Consider the following 17889-nt stretch of genomic DNA (forward strand, 5'->3'; position numbering starts at 1 on the left):
GCAGATTTGAGATGGGCACCAACACTGTGCCAAATAAGCTCCCTGATGAACAGGGTGAGGAGGTGCTATGTTTAAGAACATCTGATGTTCTAAAGACCCTGAGGCGAGTAAACCCAAGAAAAGCAGCTAATCCTGATAATATTATGGGATGGTTTCTAAGTGACTGTGTTAACCAGCTGTCAAGTGTACTAACAGATATTTTCAACACATCCCTGCAACTAGCCACTGCACCCAGTTACTTCAAAAATACGACAATCATTCCCTTACCCCAAAAAATCCCAACCGACAAGCCTAAATGATTACTGGCCCGTTGCTCTTACGTCAACAGTAAGGAAGTGTTTTGAGCAGTTGATCAAGAACCATATCTCTTCAAGCCTACCTGCAACACTGCATACATTACAGCTTGCTTATAGATCTAACCACTGCACATCTGATGCAATAGCTATAGCACCTTGGTACATCTAGAGAACAATAATTGCTATGTATGAATGCTGTCCATCGATTTTACTTATGTCTTTAACACTGTCACCCCCCATAATCTGATATCAAAGCTGATCCAGCTGGGCATCAACACACCCCTGTGTAACTGGATACTGGACTTTCTCATCAACAGACCCTAAAAAGTATGTGTGGGAAATAACAGTTCAGTCAGTATTACAATGAGCATGAGTGTCCCTCAGGACTGCATCCTGAGTCCTCTGCAGTTCGCCTTGTTGATGCATGACTGCATGGCTAAGCATGAATCCAACAAAGACATCAAGTTCGCGGATGATACCACTGTCATAGGTCTTGTCAGATATGGTGAGGAAACAGCCTACAGAGATGAAGTGGAGCATCTGATTGGCTGGTGTCACAGCAACAATCTGGCCTTAAATGTAAGCAAGACCACAGAAGTAATAGTGGACTTCTAGAGGGCTCAGAAGATACATCAACCTCTGGAAATTAAGGGGGAGGCAGTGGAAAGAGTCAAAAACACCGAGTTCCTGGGGGTGCACATCTCCAATGACCTATCCTGGTCGACTCATATTAGCCACACAGTGAAGAAGGCACAACAATGTCTTCACTTCCTATGGAAACTGAGGAAGGCAAACCTGTTTCAGTCCATCTGCAGGCCAATCATCTTTAAAGATTGTGCAAGATTCCAGGATGTCAGCATATGTTAGAAAATGTAGGCACGGCAACATTCTACACTTCATATGAAAGTTGGTACCACTGATATACATTTTTGAAAGCCCAAGAAATTGTATTTTGTATCATAAATTCTAGCAAAAGTAGAAATAAAATCCTTTAGATGTCACTCCATCTGTATGCTGCCTTATGCTCTTAATTACTGCTGGTTCAAAGTCAGGCTACACATAAAATTGAGTACCTTTATAAAAGCAAGTTGCCATATTTTTAATGGCTGTGTTCCATTACAAATTGCATGTTCTGTATAACTTGGGTTCATAGGTAAGTACTAGATTAACCACCCTTGCAGGCCATTTTAAGCCTAGCCAATTTCTCTTTCTGTGTTTGAATTAACTTAGCTCTGTCCATTGGAGTTAGATTGGACTTATCTGTCCCATGGTCGATAATTGTATATTAGCCCTAATGAGAATAAGTGGGCTCATACTATAGATAATTTGAGAGGACACATGCATGGGATAAAGCATTTAGAAGCTGCCTCTGTCCATTAGTAGTACAGAAGACAGTCCTGCGGTAAATTTTCTGCTTGCCATCCATAGATCCATGTTGCTTGAATATACAGTAGATAGGGAATGAGCTTTGTCTGTTCCAAAGAAGCAGTATCCTCTGTGAGATAAACCAGTCCCTCCAAACTGTTATGTTGATGTTGCAGAGCAGAGTTAATTCCCCAGACCAAGTATGTTCACTAAAGGGAAGCATTTCACTATACCACTAATATTTACTATACTATGAATGTAATAGAGCTGGGTACTTTGAATCAGCTTACACATCATATGTTTAATGCCTCCTCGCTACTTTCTTGCAGAAAATGTCATCCGATTGCAATTTCTGCAATGCTGGATTTAGGGTTTTCATAATAACTGGCACTTGACAGGCTGCAGTTATCCCTTTCTACCTCCCTCGGTTTGCCATCTGCACCATTAATTTTCTTGCAGTTCATCTGAGGTTCCCTGCATGCAGTCAATGACAATGTCTCAAGGGCATGCCTTTTTAAGTCATTTCTTTTTTCACAATGTAAAGGCCACCTGGGGTTCAGACCATGGTGATGCTTATGCTTTAAGTTCATCCTCATTAGCTCTACTAATAGCAATAGCTCTTTATATTTTCCTTTAATTTAACCCTACAGCCCCAGAACTTTCTTCCTCTTCTCTTCCTTTCAAAAATGAAGAGGTAGCCCTCTATGACTAGCATGTCTTTACCACACTAACTTTGCACAAAGCTTTAAATATGACCTATCATACCTGACACAACTGCATAAACTTATAATTTTTTTTTGTGACAATGGCAATTCCATTTTTGAATACTTACACTTCTTTCTAATTTAAATGGCAGCTTAATAATCTATGCATTTGGACGGTATCATACTTCTTTGCATTAGCTGCTCCAGTGGTGTGGAGGCATAAAGTCCTAACTATGACCCAAGCGAGATGGCTTCAGTTATCAGCTCAGGTGACTGATGGAACAGTAGAAAGGGATGGCCTTCCTGTTCTGGGGAGGTCTGCGACATGCATGTCTCTTTGCAATGATCCTTGGCGGACACTGGGGAAGTCATTGGGATAGGCTTAGTCCAAAGAGAAGGAGGAGTTGGGCCTGGCTGAGCTGCCACGGACACATGGCAATGTCCCCATTGCACACCTGCTCCTTGGTCTGGTAAAATGCTATATGATAAAACTCTGATGCATTTTCCAGGACTGCATACATTAAAACCAGTTTACATGCTCTACATATATTCTTATTAAGTCACTGTAGAACTGACAAAAGTTGAGGTTGCTACTACCCCCCAATTATTGGACATTGTAGAGAATGGTAAATACTATTTTAAAGATAATATACACTATCTGCAACAACAATTCTAACAAGTGCTTACAATTTCTATGTACCTACTAATTATGATAGAAAGTTTTTTAAAGACCATCTCAGGGAATTAATGTCTATGATATGTGGACTTAAATATACTGTGCGATAATCTGACACTTTAACATCTTGTTATTTTCTACAACACTTACCTTAAACTTTATGTTGAAATCATTCATATCTTTCACAGAAAAAAAAAACATTTCTGTAAATCACCCCTTCTGTGGTGCTGTGGCTTGGGGTTAGGGTTGGGAGGATCATTATATATTTCTTATAAGCCAAAGAATGGCCATTCATGAATTTTGCTTATTAAATTACTGTGCGAGTCTTAGTTTCATTAATAGTACCCAGCATACATCATTCCTAAACTATGTGAACATTTGCATACCTCTTAGATGTCTCAGCAACACTAGTTTCTTTACAGCCCATCATTTAATTATTCTTATAAAGCTGCTGTATAAAATGCATATTCGAAATTATGATTAAATTAACTTTATTGATCTTCTTACACATGAAATCCTCACTATTCAACAGCACATAATATACCCAATGTGCTTGGATTGTCAAAATTCTGTAGAATTTATGGTTCATACTTCTGCTCAGAAATAATTACTAAAGGACTTCATGAACTGTTTTCTATCCATGTCTCGATTTGTAAGCAGTACTTTTATGTTTAACTGGTATGTGAATATCTGCATTTTTTTCTAACTTACAAATAAGACAAATATTGATAGTAGATACAAAGGTCAAACTGTTTAAAACAGACACATGCTTTCACTTAAGGACATTTTAGGAAGGTTAAGTATACAGGTCAAATTCTTCTGCCCCTTCTCAGTGGAAGAATAATACATCTCAGACTTTCAAATTACAGGCTTTGGAGCTTTTAGTGAACAAGAAACGGATTTGAGAGGTGCTAATATATTATGGTTGCTTGAAAGCCAACTATGTGCTAATAAAAGACCATAACTGAATGATGAAGTGTCTATAAAACCACTTACACAGTGCAGACCTTTGTTTCACTGAAAGCATATAGGCAGTGATTTGATTTTCTGCTGTCATTAAATCTCTGATGTGTATTTTACTGCACACCTCACTCACCCAGTTGTATACTGAGGTATTAGATTCATTAGAGCATAATGCATGTTATTGTGTCTAGTACAATGTTATTTTTAAGTTAGCAATCTGAATCTGAAAAAATACTTTGTACAAAGATTTGCTGATTTTCTGCTGTTGATAAATTATTTTACTGCAGTACTACTGATTTTTATTTTTACCATTCATCACACTGAATTGAACCCCCCTCTTACCTCCCTGCAGACCGTAAGACAATGGCCACAGATGTTCTTTGTGTTTCACTGTTGCAGTCATTACATTCGGGTTATCTGCTAGCAGGTAGCCCTCAGTTGGCCTGATTAACAAAGTCTTGGGTCCTGCGTCGGTTGCTGTCCCTTCTTCCATGACGTCAGGTCATCAGGGGTATAAAACATGCAGCCAACACCATAACATCAGTCTTTCTTGCTGTGCGGTGCCCAAAGCAGAAGCAGTTCGCAAGTGCTGGTCAGCCGACTCCTGAAATTTTCGTTTTCGAGTTTCAGAACCGAAGTCTTCAACTAAAGCTAAGTACACCGTTGGGGAAACTTTTTCTTGCTCCTTACCGATGTCAGTAAAAGTTAATAATTGCATTACTTGTGGAAAGCAAATACCTCATAAAGATTTTCATTCGTACTCTATTCCTTGCCTAGGCCCTGACCATGACCTACCTTGCTGTCGGTTTTGTGCTTTATTTAATCAGCGCACTATCTGCCGTAGGTATATTTTCACCTCTAAATATTTCGTTTCTCGGTTTAATTATCCAGAAATGTCATTGGTTAGCCATCTGACTACCGGGATTCTGAAAAAACGCAAAGATAAAGACAGAGACAGGCCGCCGAGGTCCAAAACTGCTGATAATGCTTCTCCTAAGCCAGTTGTCAGTTTGCCGGTACTCAGTGAGGCACTTTCGCAGCCCCTGATACCCGCTACTTCTGATTCGCAGGCCTCTACTGAGACCCATTTGGAGTCTGGTATGCCGCGAGATGCTTCAACTATGGAACCCACGGATGTCTCTACCTTGGATGGGTCCGGAGCCACTGTGCAGGCACCGGCTTCTGAGGGTGTATTCAGGCCTACGGACTTGCATATTAAACTGATGCCTCCTTCTTTACTTATGCCTAAATCCCGATCCATGCCTAAAAAAACAATGCCCAGGCCACATACTCAGGCCTCTATGCCTAAAAAGAAAAAAAAAACAAATGATAAGAATAGCTGAAGATCTAATAACTCTAATCATGGGTAGCCAACCCCCCCACCCCTTCTAAGAGGCCTAGGACTGAAGTTGATTATGAATCTTCTAATCAGGTTTGTGTTTTTTCTGACTCTTCTGATGATCTGGATTTGCCCTTATCTACTTATGAAGTGTCTGATGCAGAGGACTCCATTCCCTCTGCTTCCCCTCCTGACAGTTTTTCTTTTGGGGAAACCTTACATACACTAAGGGAACATTTCCATTGGGAAAGCCAGGATTTTTCTGATTCAAAAAAGAGGCTTAGGGATTTCCTTCTCCTACCTTAGCATAGGCCTTTGGCTATTCCTCCTATACTAGACATTGTTGATGATGCTTTTTTGGAATCTAGTTTGGCCCCTGATTCCCTGCCTCCTGCTCTCAGAAAACCTGACAGATACTATAGGGTCCCTGAGTCTCACAAGTTCCTTTTTAAAAATCCTATTGCAGATCTAGAGACTATTTCACAGGGGCCCAAGGGCATTAAGGCTTCTACTGCTAAAAATCCTGCCCCTTCTGATAGAGACTCCAGGGCGCTGGATAGATGGGGTAAGAAGGTATACACTTCTGCAACCTTGGCCATTAGGGCTTTAAACTGCCAGTTTCATATGTTAAAATATCAGCAACATGTTATTGGACTGCTTAAACAGAAAATGATGTTGATTCCTGACTGTGTAGAAAATAAAGAATTACAGGATTTAATTCATTCTGCTGAACAAGTTGGAAAACATACTTTGCAATGTGGTTTTGATTCATTAGAGGCCTCTTGCAGGGCTGCTGTTACTGGGTCTGTGCTCAAAAGGCATGCTTGGCTTAAGGAGCAATCTTTGCCTGATCATGTTAAAGCTAAATTGTTGGATGCTCCTTTAAATCAGGACCACCTGTTTGGCAACAAGGCTGAGGAAGTTCTTAAAAAGATGGAAGATAAAGCTAAATCTATGCAAACTGTTAAAGATTTTTTACAAGTTCAGCTTCCTAGATTTAGTAGGCACTGACCCTCTAAAAATTGGTCCTTTCCAGCCCCTTCCAGGTCTTATCAAGCCAAACCCAGACATAGCAAAAACCCCGGGTTTCAGTCCCAGGGGATACACAGAACTAAGCAGTGGGGGCCTCCACTTCCAAATATGGGAATAATAAGACTGTCCCCTATGGTAAACTGTCTCAATGACTTCTTTTCAAAATTTCCAAGCACTTATCAACTGACTGCCCCTTTGGGGGGAAAGATTGCTCTTCATGCAAAGAAATGGGAACTCATTACCCAGGACAAATGGGTTTTAAATATAGTGTCCTAGGGATACAGATTTCACTTCCACACATTGTCAACACCAAGCAGGTGGCCAGACCTAACCCCAAATCAGTGAGCAGAGGCCCAAAAACAAGTACTTTCTCTCATACGCATGGGGGCTATTCAGCTGGTACCAGAAGAGGAAAAGGGACAAGGTTTCTACTCGAGACTTTTCCTGGTACCCAGAAAAGACAATTCATGGCATCTTATCATGGACTTGTCTACTCTAAACACCTTTTTAGAGATTCCAAAATTCAAGATGCTGACTCTTCACCAGTTACTTCCTATGCTAGGCAAAGATGCCTGGTTGGCAACACTAGATTTAAAAGAAGCATACCTGCATATCCCAATCAGGGAATCTTGCAGAAGATACCTATGCTTCAAAGCAGGCTACACTCACTATCAGTTCTCTGCACTGCCCTTTGGCTTATCTACTGTGCCCAGGGTATTCACAAAGTGCCTAGCTCCAGTTATTGCATTTTGCAGGCAAAGAAATATTCAAATATACCCATACCTGGATGATTGTCTAATTCAGGAAGAAAGCCGGACATACTTTTGAATCATCTGACCTTTGTGCAAAGGGTTCTAACTTGTCTGGGGTACACCATAAACGAAAAGAAATTACACCTGGTACCCTGTCAACAAATTATATTCCTGGGATCAAGCTTGACTACAACTTCCCAGATGGCTTACCTCACGCCAGAGAAACAAATTCATTTGACAACCTATTTCAAACAAGTGGCCACAAAAACCCTCCTATCTGCAAGACAGATACTGCAAGCCTTGGGGTTCATGGCCTCCTGATTCTTCGAATTCCATATGCAAGACTGTTTATGAGGAACCTACAGTGGTATCTAAAAAGCCTATGGTGTCAACATTCTCAAGACCTAGAAACAATGATTCCTATCATACCTTGCCTATGCCTAGAGTTCCTTTGGTAGGCAGAGGCCTGCCACCAAAACAAGGGACTACCTTTCACACCACACCCTGCCACCCAAACCCTAACAACAGATGCATCAGACTATGCATGGGGGGCTCACCTGGCAGGGAAGTGCATTCAGGGCAAATGGAACCCAAGTCAAATGCACCTGCATATCAATCAAAAAGAAATGTTAGCTGTACAGAATGCTCTAACAGCCTTCAAGGACCACATTCTTCCAGGACAACTAATGGTAAAGACGGACAACACCACTGTTATGTGGTACATAAACAAGCAGGGGGTACACATTCTTACCCCCTCTGCAGACTAGCCATGGCATTGTGGAACACAGCCTTGAGTTACCAAGTGCATCTACAAGCTCAATTCCTACCAGGAAGATTAAATACACTGGCAGACGGACTAAGCAGAAACCTCATGGACCCACATGAGTGGAAACTGGAACCAAGGATTTTTAACATGTTAACAAGCAAATGGGGGTGCCCAGATATAAACCTGTTTGCTTCTCCCCAGAACTACCAATTGGACAAATTTTGTGCAAGGACTCCCCACAAACAAGCCTGGAAAGTGGATGCTCTGTCCTTCAGCTGGAAAAAACCTATCAGTCTATGCCTTCCCCCCTCTGCCTCTGCTCTCTAAAGTACTACTAGAAATCAAACAGGACAAACCAAGGATGATTCTGATTGCTCCAGACTGGCCACGCCAACACTGGTACCCCCTCCTGCGCAGTGTGTCATGGTTATCTCCATGGCACCTGCCTCAGACTCCTTCCCTGCTGTCTCAGCAGAAGAACCAGATTCTGTGCCCTCAGCTTCTAACACTGAACCTTGCAGCCTGGCTAATTACTTAATCTCTCCTTTACCATACCTCAGCAAACCTGTAATGGATATCATTTTAGAGGCAAGGAGGCCTAGTACTAGAAAATCTTATGCTGAAAAATGGAAAAGATTCTGTGCCTGGAACCACTCTCAAGGGATGAGCACAGCAGCACCCAATTTACCTCAGATTTTAAAATACTTAAGTGAGATGCTTCACAAGGGCCTGTCTTTTTCCTCCATTAAAATTCACACCTCAGCCATTTCAGCTCATTATAACACAGAACCTCCCCTCTTCTCTCATCCACTGCTCAAGCAGTTCCTCAGAGCGGCCAAAAATTTGAGACCACCCAGGAGAGTTCCAACCCCAGCCTGGGACCTTAATTTTGTCTTAGAGAAACTCACACTACCTTCTTTCTAGCCATCTGCTACTGCAGACTTAAAATTTCTTTCTCTGAAAACAGCTTTCCTTTTAGCAATCACTTCAGCTAGAGGGGTATCTGAATTACAGGCCCTTATGGCAGTGGAGCCTTCCATCATCTTTCATGCGGACAGGGTGTCCCTCAGAACCAATCCATCCTTCATGTCCAAGGTGGTATCCAGTGTGGCTCTTAATCCATCCATTCATTTGCCAACCTTCTTTCCCAATCCACAGAATAAAGGAGAATGGATGCTGCATTCCTTAGATGTGCACAGGCAACTTAGATTCTACTTGGACAGGACTAATCCTCAAAGGAAATCTAAACAACTGCTGGCGGCATTTGCTGCAGAGGCAGAGGGGAAAGCTATTTCAAAGCAAACCATTTCTAAATGGATAAGCCATTGCATTCATTTCTGCTATAAGCACCATGGAAAACCTATCCCCCAGGGGATCAGACCTCACTCCATCAGGGCTGCATCCACCTCTACAGCCTTTCTCCGAGGCGTCCCTACCAGGGACATCCTAGAAGCTGCTACCTGGAGTTCTGTACATACTTTCTCCAAGCATTATCATTTGCCAGTTTTCTTTAAATCCAGAGCTGGCTTTGCCAATGTAGTCTTGCAAGGCCTTATAGCTGGCCCTAATGCTATCTAAATTCCTCCTCCCAACCATAGCTTTGGGAATCTACCCAAATGTAATGACTGCAACAGTGAAACATGAACAACATAGTACAGTTGTGTACACTTACCATAAATGTAGATGTTCAAGTGTATTCACTGTTGCAGTCCTGGTTACCCTCCCTCCAGCCTCCTAACTTCTTTTGGCTATACCTCTACTTTCCTTTACTATGCTTAAAAGCCTTTTTGGTGTATTTGCTTTTTTGTTGGAGGTATGTCTTTGTGCTTTTATATTTAATTGCTTCCCATTAGGGTTCACCTGACATCTGGGGCAAGAAAAACTGATGTAATGGCGTCGGCTGCAAGTTTTATACCCCTGACGACCTGACGTCATGGAAGAAGGGACAGCAACTGATGCAGGACCCAAGACTTTGTTAATCAGGCCGACTGAGGGCTACCTGCAAGCAGATAACCCAAATGTAATGACTGCAACAGTGAATACACTTGAATATCTACATTTATGTTAAGTGTACACAACTGAACTTTTGCCTTCTAATTCAATAAACTGTTCTCTTATTTAGGTTACTTTTTACCTCTTTTATTCTGAAGTCAGAGAAACTGGGAAGTTGTTTAAGAGTCAAAGCCCACCAAATTACAGGAATCAGAAATGCAAAGGTAATATGAAATAGTGTGTCTCATATACTTGAAAATATCATACTAAGTTTTTCCATTAGCCTAATGACTTACATAATTGCTGGTAATTTTTATGTTTTTAGAGCATCTTGTGACTTATTAGGCAAATATGTCATTACAAGTGTCCCATTCTGTTTCAAGTATCAGCACAACTGTGTTATTGTTAGTTTGGGATACACTGTGACAGATGTCTTTCATCTCTTAGTCATTGCATCCCCCAAAACATTAATTGCTCTACCTTTCTCTGAATAAGTGCCATAAAATTTAGGTAAACCTTTTCATATCTTTGTAAATACTACATCCAAGGAAATAAAAGAGGCTTGGCCTTATAACTAACCCTTTTATCTGATAGTTCATTTTTCTTTAGACAGCACTTTTTATACCACTGCCTCTTCTCTGTATAATTCAGTCAGTTCTTTTCCCAGTTGATTACCTGTTTTATACTTCCCTCTAAACTTAAATCACAATGTAGTCATGTAGGAGTTCAGTTAGTGTTTTGCTTAAATCTATGCCAGAACTATAATCATATATCTCTCTGTCTGATTCATGTGAACATAGGGAGATGCTGGTGGAAGAAGACATGGTCGACCAAGTTCATCCTAACACTACAGCTAGCCCCTAGCCTCCAACACCTTCCTAGGTAAGCACCCTGACACTGCCTCTAGGAATATGTTACAGGTCCTGATCACACTCTGTATTACATTTTTATATTTATTTTGCTGAGTCTTTAATTTGTTTTCCATCTTTGACCCACGTTCCCTTTTCTACCCTCTCATGTTTCCTCATCAACCCCAACTTTTTCACTTACCCCCCAGAGAATGTAATCTGCCTGTATCATTCCTTTTTTCTCCACTTCCTTCATTCATATTGCCAATGTGTACATGCCACACTTTCAAAGTCATCTTCATAACAACCGAGCTGCTACACTCCCTTTACCATTCTAGTAACCTTTTATAAGCTATGAAGCATTTGCCTTCATTTGAATGGCTAGTAGAACTGCATAATGTACTTAGTTTGTGGCCTTATGCAAACAGGAGGATAAAACTGTGTCTCTCAGTTTCACTTCCCTAGTTTTGTACCCAGGGTACTGATGGGATTGGTAGTGTAATTAAGTCAGTGGATTCTATTTGATGAACTATTATCTGGGCAAAGAAAGAAAACAGAATGAACTGACTTGTGGTACAAACTTTATAAACAAAGCTTAGGGCTGGACAATAGACAGGGAAAAGAAGTGACACACAAGGATAGGAAGCACCAACATTGGTTATACAGTGGGGACCTAAATACAGATCTTGCTGCCTGGACTTTGACCCAGGAGGAGGTCAGTTGCCAATGTGACTGCCCTCCCTACTGGGTCCTGCCCCTGATAGCACTCAAGTAGTAATAGGCAGTGGTGTGACTCTGCTGGTCACATAAGGACCTACACCAGGTAGCCAGTGTGAACATCAAGCTACTGGACCATAAAATTCCTCATAACCTCCTTCCACTCTTGTTAGGTAATGAACTGTGACCCACTGGCAACATTAACATAGGGAACTACAGCACATTCTCCCAGCGATTGACCACCAGTGACTACCAGGGACTCCTTCAGATCAAATCCCCTGACAGAGGACCTCCACAACTTGACAAAGAGGCAGGTCTTGAGGCAGATGGTGAGCTGATGGGTGGGCATGATGATGAAACAGGACTACTTCCACATCACAGGCACAATTGTGTCAGATACTGTATAAAATAGTAACATAAATAAAGAAAAAAAAAATAAAGATATAAAAAGATAGTGATAAAGAGATAGAAAAGCATTACTTCTGTATCTGTTACCCAGACTTCCAGGTACGTAGAAATGGACTAAACATCTGCTAGGTATGCACTTATACAAGGGCTCATCGCAATGCTGACTAGGTATAGGTTCATAGGTTCATAGGTGTGCACTAGGCTAATGGCCCTGGAGCCTTTACAAGCCTAGCCCATAGGATTAGCCTGGCATCATGCCACCCAACCTTAGTTCCCAGTGCCTCTATCAAGTAGAGCCACTGGCGTGATCCCCAGGGTGAACTTTCTATTTCCCATCCACTCATCAAGATTTCAGTTGAAGAGGACCAGTGAGGTGCTCTGCTTGACATGTATGGGAAGTCTATTCCAGTGCATGGGCAGTCTCTGGGTTATCAACCTGTCCCTCCAGCATGTTCTGTTGATTGTGATAATGAGGTTGAGGTCTCTGGAGTGTGTGGTGTGGAGGGATTGGGATTTCTTTAGATGTAGCATTTCTAACGGAGCTGGATCAGACATGGCTTTGTAAGTCAAGCAGAGAACGCCTCATAGTAGACAGAGAATAGCTGGAGTTTTTTTGAGTCTGTCCGTATAGGACATGGGTTTAAGGCCTAGGATCTTCTTTGTGAGGTACTTTTGTGGCCTTTCCAGTTATTGCATGTGTCTAGTGAGGTACATTCCAAATGGGGCATTATACTCGATGATTGGCCTAGTGAGGGAAGAGTAGAGAAAGATGATGGCCTCTTTCTTCCTGGATGCAAAACCCTTGGTAATGAGATGTGCCACATAGAAGGACTTTCTGACGACAGTGGCAATGTGGTGGTTGAAGGAGAGGTTGCTGTCAACCTGTGTCCCCAGAGCTCTTATAATGCTTTCATTGTTCAGTAGATGCCCATCCATGTGGTAATTATTGGGAACTGAGGTTTTCCCAAAGGGGATGACAATGTATGTTTTAGCATTAAGCTTAAAGCCATGGTTTCAACACCAGTCATTGGTCTCAGTGAGGCCTTTCTGTAGCATGTCTACATCACTTGGGGAGTTAATAATGGCTCCCAGCTTGCAGTCATCTGCGAACTTGGTCAGCCAGAGTCCCTCTGTGTTGGTCTGGACTTCTGAGAAGTAGATGCTAAACAGGTGAGGACCCAAGACTGATCCCTGCGGGACTCCACTCGTAACTGGTTGGCAGTCTGACTTGGAGTCTGCTACTTTCACACTGTGAGTTCTACCTGTGAGCCAATTTGCAACCCACCTAGTGATATAAGGGTTGATGCATAGTTTGGTGAATATATCAATAATTCCTGAGTGGGGGATGGTATCAAAGGCCTTGGTCAGATCGAGGTATTCTGTATGAACTGCCTTGCCCTCATCCATAGCTCTGGTGACTGACTCAAAGAAGTCAACCAGGTTGAGCAAGCATGAGCTACCTTTCACAAAACCAGATTGCATGGAATCTAGAGTTATGAGATTCCCTATATCCTTGTTAATTAGGTCCATGATGATGCACTCCATAGCCTTACATATCAGACTTGTGAGGCCAATGGGGCGATAATTCACAGGGTCCGTAGTCACTCCCCCTTTATGGAGAGGGATGATTGTAGCAGTGCGCCATTCGGTAGGGACAAAGCCTGAGATGAGGCTGTGATTGAACAGGGCACATGGATGTGGTGCCAGTTAACTTTGTAGTTCATGTAGAACACATCCAGGGATATTGTTGGGTCCCATGGAAGCTGTCTTCTTGGCCTTGGACAATGCAGCTTTAACCTGTGCTGCAGTAATACTGGGTGCCTGGCATTCCTCCGTTATTGTGATTGGTCCTTTGGGGGGTAAAGTTGGCACTGAATCTGTCAGCCAGTATGTTGGCAATATATGTTGGCTCAGTATAGGAGGTACCATTGTGCAATAACTCAGAGCAAACCTGAGTATTGCCATGGAGATTCTTGACATAACTATAGAAGGCTTTGTGGTTGTTTTTAGTGTCTGCCACAATTCTGCCTTCATAGCTGGCTTTAGAGGTTTTGATGAGGGATCTCAACCTTTTGTTGAGGCTAATAAGGGAGTTTTTCCAGTCTTGGGTATTGACTATCAAATGTCCCTACTGGAAGATGTGCTTACAGGGGTGCAGCAACAGCACTGTACCTGTGGCCTGGGGTTGGGTAGATGCACAGCACTGTCAATTTTAGGATGGTGGTGCTGGCTATAAGAGGCCATGGGTGTATGTGTGTAGGGTAGGCGTGTGATTGTAGATATGTTACATGGGTTAGGGACAAAAACAGATCAACATACTTTGACAGGGTTAGTATGTGATGCAGGTGAGCATCCATACAGTGCCCGTGAGGCATACCAAAGACAGCTTAACAAGTGTCAGCAACAATTACAGCTGCCAGCATATGGTGGACAACCACTGTAATATGGACAAAAACAATCCATTTATTAAAGAACTGTTTCTATGTACAGATATAATTTCTGTGACAGCTAGAAGTGGCATCTGCTTGGGTACATGGTGGGATGATGCTCGGCCACCATGATAATATGCATACCCAAGCTGCCATGCAGACTCCTGCTCTGTGACACTCTTCAGAACCCATTACGGTGCCAACAGCCTTGCATGCCAGGCACTATGTCACAGTGGGCATACTGTATGTACATTCTGAGCTGGGCATCTGTACGTAAATGTGGAATGTGAGGATTTCCTGAACAAGCAGTGTGTGTATGTGGGTAACATGTTAGCATATATACAAACAAACTAAAGGATAAGGAGATCACACAGACAAGCCATTCCACAAAATCTGCAAAAAGGACCCTGTAAAGCTAGGGTCTTCCATGTGTAATACCTTAAACCTCCTGTATTGGAGGCCCCTGTATATATGCAGATGACCTCTGGATGTTGGATAGGCTTGTAATCACTTGCAGACTGATAGCCTGGTACTTAACTATGAGCTACCAATGTCTTATTACTGTGATTGGGAGAAAAATATCTTTCTCAGGCCCAGTGACATAATGGATAAGGCATTCACCTGTTATGCCAGGAACTGTTGGCTAGATTATCATCTGAGGCAATATAATCTATAACTTTTTCAGTGGCTCAATGTGTTAATAAAGTATGTTTTTGAAAAAGCATAGGCAGAGCAGGGTTTGAATCCACATTTGAGATAATTTAATTATGGGTTGGAGATTGGAATAATGGTTAAGGTGTTTACCTCACAGACACACGCTACATGATTTGATTCTCACCTTTGGGAAATTGGCTAGGCTTAAAATGGCCCACAAGGGCAGCTAACCTTGTACTTACCTAGGAACATATTCTCTACAATCTACTGAGCTGAAAGCCATTAACAAGACATACAGGTGTCACAAATAAAATGTCCTGCAAGGGCCCATTAAACTATAGCTGAAATAACAGATCAGTGACCTGCCTGTGCACTTAATGTACACCTCAGGTGCACTTTCTCTGACCTCTTCCTTCCCTTAGCATACAAGGTCAGACTTTCACCTCCTCAAGTCACTCTAATGGTGCCTGCACTGCTCACCTGAGCAGATGATGCCAGTAGTATCCATCATCAGCCTGGTAAGTCTGTATCTATCATTCACTTTGTACTGCGGACTGACATTACAGTTCTCCCACCAGATGATGTCAGTAGTTTCTGTACATAAAGTGGAAAATATTTTACTCTGTTTCGAGCACCACCTGGAAGCTGAACCAGACAACTTTGCAGGTACTTGAGTGAGTACAGGGTGTTGAGTGAGGGTCATAATGTGATCTAGGCAAAGTGAATTATAAGATAAAAGTGTAATTTAAAACTCTTCTTTGTTAATCACAAACATTAACTCCTTATGCCTTTCTCAGGCCTGTTTTGCAAACCCAGCATCTTCATATCCTAATAAATAACCTCCCGGTACTCTCTCAGTGTGGGGACATACACCCCAATCCTGGCCCCAACACCTCATCATCCCCTAACAAACCTTCCTCTACTCAGAACATCTATATAATTGCAATAAATGTACGCAGTATCTGCAATAAAGTCACAGTATTCCAAACATGGTTCTCCCAATATACCCCTGATATTGTAGCAGTCACAGAAACTTGGTTAAATCCACATATATCAGACAGTGAAATTATTCCACCAGGAAAAAATATACACCAGAATGATAGACTTCCTAAAAAAGGTGGGGGTGCAGCATTAATCTACTGTGACTCCTTAACTATAACACTCTTTCCCAAACCCACACCCACCTTTGGTAAGAGAAGTATCAGTGGCATGCCTACAAATAAATAGCTGTAAACAATTATGCATTGCTAGCCTATATATTCCCCCAGGTAAAAATATTGCTGTGTTGGAAGACATTCTATCCTGGACTAACTACAGTATATCCAATGAAACTATTATTCTTGGTGATACCAATATAAATTGGCAAAATCTCATCTCTAACTCCCCAGAAAACAGTATAAACTTGCAAAGCTATACACAACTAATCACCACCCCATACGCATATTAAACCACCAAATCAAACCAACTTTAGACTGGATCCTGGTTTCCAACCCTGAGAAATATACTAATACTGGAACCCTCCCAAATATCTTAAGTGATCACTTATCTGCCTTCACCCATAGAGCCCATACCCAAATACCCAAAACACATTTGTATAAAACATCTAGAAACCTCGTCCATTTCAACAAAAATATATTCAAAACTACTCTAAAAGGCCATACCTGGACCCCACTAAAAATACTACCTCTGGAAGATGCTGTAATCTACTTCAAGAATGTCTTTCTTGATGTGCTCAATAGTGTGGCTCCCATTCGGACCAAAAGTATAAAGCATAACCATGCCCCCTGGCTAACAAAATGTACCAAACAAGCACTTATAGGTTCATAGGTTAGTACTAAGCTAACTGCCCTTGCGAGCCATTTTAAGCCTAGCCAATTATCCCTTGTGAGACTCAAAGCCTGCACCTTGTGTTTGTAAGGCAAACACCTTAACCGTTAGGCCATCCTCCCAACAACTTTTTACCAGAGACTCAGCCTAGAAAGAATGGCAAAAAAATAGAACCCCACAAAATGAAGTCATCTTCAAACAACCTCGTAATAGTACTAAAAAGCTGGTCATCAATGATAAAAACGTTCTCTACAGAACTATCCACCTAAAATAACAACCCCCAAAAATTCTGGAAATCCATTTCCTCACTTCTTAATTCTGGAACCCATCATAACCCTTCACAATCTCCTGAAAAAGACCCACAAGAGATAGCCCACATGTTTAACTCTCACTTTGTTGATACCATCCAAAAACGTGTCAAAGAATTATCTCCAAAATCTATTAACAACTCTAATACACTAGAAACTAACTCAAATCTTACTCAAAATAACCATAGCTCTCATTCCTCCCTCACCAGTGAAAACCCTATTAATATCTCAGTAGCCCCAGATTTCTCTATACAACCAGTACCCACCTCTCTAGTGCTTATGCTACTAACTACGCTGAAACCATGCTCACCCTCTGACGATAGCCTTCCATCAGTATATCTAAAAGTTGCAGCAGACGCTATAGCATATCCTGTTAGTATTCCTATTAACCAGTCTATCTCCAAAGCATATGTCCCACAACTCTGGAAAAATCTATAATAACTCATTTACATAAAAGTGGTGACACCAATGAACTTTCTAACTACCATCCCAACTCTATACTCTCTCCTCTTTTAAAAATTCGAGAAAAGTGCATACACATTCAATTGCTAAAGCATCTCACTGATAACAACCTCCTTGCACCCACCCAACATGGCTTTCGGCCAGGTCACAGCACTACTACAGCCTTGTGCTCATTCACCAATACTGTAAACAAAGCTCTGGATGCAGGTCTTCCAACTACAGTCATCTTCTTGGACCTATCCAAGGCTTTTGACACAATATCACACCCTAAACTACTGCAATAACTTGAATCACTGAGATGCTCCTTTCATACCCTAACTTGGTTTTCCAGCTACCTAAGAAATAGAAAAA

Source organism: Protopterus annectens, chromosome 2.part1 (assembly GCF_019279795.1).
Source record: "Protopterus annectens isolate FY-2018-M chromosome 2.part1, PAN1.0, whole genome shotgun sequence".
Classification (NCBI taxonomy): Eukaryota; Metazoa; Chordata; order Ceratodontiformes; family Protopteridae; genus Protopterus; species Protopterus annectens.